Here is a 4,405-nt window from a genome sequence, read left to right as displayed (position 1 = left end):
GTGTGTGTGTAATGATATATATAGTGTGTGTGTGTGTGTGTAATGATATATATAGTGTGTGTGTAATGATATATATAGTGTGTGTGTAATGATATATATATAGTGTGTGTGTGTAATGATATATATAGTGTGTGTGTGTAATGATATATATATAGTGTGTGTGTGTATAATGATATATATATAGTGTGTGTGTGTGTAATGATATATATATAGTGTTGTGTGTGTGTAATGATATATATATAGTGTGTGTGTGTGTGTAATGATATATATATAGTGTGTGTGTGTGTGTAATGATATATATAGTGTGTGTGTGTGTAATGATATATATATGTGTGTGTGTGTGTGTGTAATGATATATATTGTGTGTGTGTGTGTAATGATATATATATTGTGTGTGTGTGTGTAATGATATATATATAGTGTGTGTGTGTGTAATGATATATATTGTGTGTGTGTGTAATGATATATAGTGTGTGTGTGTGTAATGATTATATATAGTGTGTGTGTGTAATGATATATATATAGTGTGTGTGTGTGTAATGATATATATATAGTGTGTGTGTGTGTAATGATATATATATAGTGTGTGTGTGTGTAATGATATATATTGTGTGTGTGTGTGTAATGATATATATTGTGTGTGTGTGTAATGATATATATTTGTGTGTGTGTGTAATGATAATATGTGTGTGTGTGTAATGATATATATATAGTGTGTGTGTGTAATGATATATATAGTGTGTGTGTGTGTGTAATGATATATATAGTGTGTGTGTGTAATGATATATATTGTGTGTGTGTATGATATTATATATAGTGTGTGTGTGTGTAATGATATATATTTGTGTGTGTGTGTGTAATGATATATATATGTGTGTGTGTGTGTAATGATATATATAGTGTGTGTGTGTAATGATATATATAGTGTGTGTGTGTGTAATGATATATATTGTGTGTGTGTGTGTGTAATGATATATTGTTTAATGATATATATTGTGTGTGTGTGTGTAATGATATATATATATGTGTGTGTGTGTGTAATGATATATATAGTGTGTGTGTGTAATGATATATATTGTGTGTGTGTGTAATGATATATATATTGTGTGTGTGTAATGAGATATATATTGTGTGTGTGTAATGATATATATATTGTGTGTGTGTGTAATGATATATATATTGTGTGTGTGTAATGATATATATATTGTGTGTGTGTGTAATGATATATATATTGTGTGTGTTAATGATATATATATTGTGTGTGTAATGATATATATATAGTGTGTGTGTGTGTAATGATATATATATAGTGTGTGTGTGTAAATGATATATAGTGTGTGTGTGTGTAATGATATATATAGTGTGTGTGTGTGTAATGATATATATGTGTGTGTGTGTGTGTATGATATATATATAGTGTGTGTGTGTATGATATATATAGTGTGTGTGTGTAATGATATATATAGTGTGTGTGTGTGTGTGTAATGATATATATATAGTGTGTGTGTGTAATGATATATATATATAGTGTGTGTGTGTGTAATGATATATATAGTGTGTGTGTAATGATATATATAGTGTGTGTGTGTGTGTGTAATGATATATATAGTGTGTGTGTGTAATGATATATATAGTGTGTGTGTGTGTGTAATGATATATATAGTGTGTGTGTGTGTAATGATATATATAGTGTGTGTGTGTGTAATGATATATATATATATTTTGTGTGTGTGTGTGTGTAATGATAGATATATATTTTGTGTGTGTGTGTGTGTGTAATGATAGATATATATTTTTGTGTGTGTGTGTGTGTAATGATAGATATATATAGTGTGTGTGTGTGTGTGTAATGATAGATATATATATTGTGTGTGTGTGTGTAATGATAGATATATATAGTGTGTGTGTGTGTAATGATAGATATATATATATGTGTGTGTGTGTGTAATGATAGATATATATAGTGTGTGTGTGTGTGTAATGATAGATATATATAGTGTGTGTGTAATGATAGATATATATAGTGTGTGTGTGTGTAATGATAGATATATAGTGTGTGTGTGTGTGTAATGATAGATATATATAGTGTGTGTGTGTGTGTAATGATAGATATATATAGTGTGTGTGTGTGTGTAATGATAGATATATATAGTGTGTGTTGTGTGTAATGATAGATATATATAGTGTGTGTGTGTGTGTGTAATGATAGATATATATAGTGTGTGTGTGTGTGTAATGATAGATATATATAGTGTGTGTGTGTGTAATGATAGATAGATATATATAGTGTGTGTGTGTGTAATGATAGATAGATATATATAGTGTGTGTGTGTGTGTAATGATATAGATATATATAGTGTGTGTGTAATGATAATAGATATATATAGTGTGTGTGTAATGATATAGATATATATAGTGTGTGTGTGTGTGTGTAATGATATAGATATATATAGTGTGTGTGTGTGTGTGTAATGATATAGATATATATAGTGTGTGTGTGTGTGTAATGATATAGATATATATAGTGTGTGTGTGTGTAATGATATAGATATATATAGTGTGTGTGTGTGTGTAATGATATAGATATATATAGTGTGTGTGTGTGTGTAATGATATAGATATATATAGTGTGTGTGTGTGTGTAATGATATAGATATATATAGTGTGTGTGTGTGTAATGATATATATAGTGTGTGTGTGTGTGTAATGATATATATAGTGTGTGTGTGTGTGTGTAATGATATATATAGTGTGTGTGTGTGTGTGTAATGATATATATAGTGTGTGTGTGTAAGATATATATAGTGTGTGTGTGTAATATATATATAGTGTGTGTGTGTAATATATATAGTGTGTGTGTGTGTGTGTAATATATATATAGTGTGTGTGTGTGTGTAATATATATAGTGTGTGTGTGTGTGTAATGATATATATATAGTGTGTGTGTGTGTAATGATATATATAGTGTGTGTGTGTGTGTAATGATATATATATAGTGTGTGTGTGTAATGATATATATATAGTGTGTGTGTGTAATGATATATATATAGTGTGTGTGTGTAATGATAATATATATAGTGTGTGTGTGTAATGATATATATAGTGTGTGTGTAATGTATATATAGTGTGTGTGTAATGATATATATAGTGTGTGTGTAATGATATATATAGTGTGTGTGTAATGATATATATAGTGTGTGTGTGTGTGTAATGATATATATATTGTGTGTGTGTAATGATATATATATGTGTGTGTGTAATGATATATATATAGTGTGTGTGTGTAATGATATATATAGTGTGTGTGTGTACATGATATATAATAGTGTGTGTGTGTAATGATATATATAGTGTGTGTGTGTGTAATGATATATAGTGTGTGTGTGTAATGATAGATATATAGTGTGTGTGTGTAATGATAGATATATATAGTGTGTGTGTGTGTGTAATGAGAGATATATATAGTGTGTGTGTGTGTGTAAATGATAGATATATATAGTGTGTGTGTGTGTGTGTAATGATAGATATATATAGTGTGTGTGTGTGTGTAATGATATATATATATAGTGTGTGGTGTGTGTACATGATATATATATTGTGTGTGTGTGTGTGTAATGATAGATATATATATATAGTGTGTGTGTGTGTGTAATGATAGATATATATATAGTGTGTGTGTGTGTAATGATAGATATATATATAGTGTGTGTGTGTGTGTAATGATAGATATATAGTGTGTGTGTGTGTAATGATATATATTTGTGTGTGTGTGTAATGATATATATATTGTGTGTGTGTGTGTAATGATATATATATAGTGTGTGTGTGTGTAATGATATATATAGTGTGTGTGTGTAATGATATATATATTGTGTGTGTGTGTAATGATATATATTGTGTGTGTGTGTGTAATGTATATATATTGTGTGTGTGTGTAATTGATATATATATTGTGTGTGTGTGTAATGATATATATATTGTGTGTGTGTGTAATGATATATATATTGTGTGTGTGTGTAATGATATATATATTGTGTGTGTGTGTAATGATATATATATTGTGTGTGTGTGTAATGAGATATATACTTGTGTGTGTGTGTAATGAGATATATATTGTGTGTGTGTGTAATGAGATATATATTGTGTGTGTGTGTAATGATATATATATTGTGTGTGTGTGTAATGATATATATATATGTGTGTGTGTGTAATGATATATATATTGTGTGTGTGTGTGTATGATATATATAGTGTGTGTGTGTAATGGATATATATAGTGTGTGTGTGTAATGATATATATATATAGTGTGTGTGTGTGTAATGATATATATATAGTGTGTGTGGTGTGTAATGATATATATTAGTGTGTGTGTGTGTACATGATATATATGTGTGTGTGTGTGTA

This window comes from Petromyzon marinus, unplaced genomic scaffold (genome assembly GCF_048934315.1).
Source record: "Petromyzon marinus isolate PM22_M1 ecotype Great Lakes invasive population unplaced genomic scaffold, UKy_Petmar_22M1.pri1.0 PM_Scaffold_346, whole genome shotgun sequence".
Classification (NCBI taxonomy): domain Eukaryota; kingdom Metazoa; phylum Chordata; class Hyperoartia; order Petromyzontiformes; family Petromyzontidae; genus Petromyzon; species Petromyzon marinus.
This window is presented reverse-complemented; position numbering follows the sequence as displayed.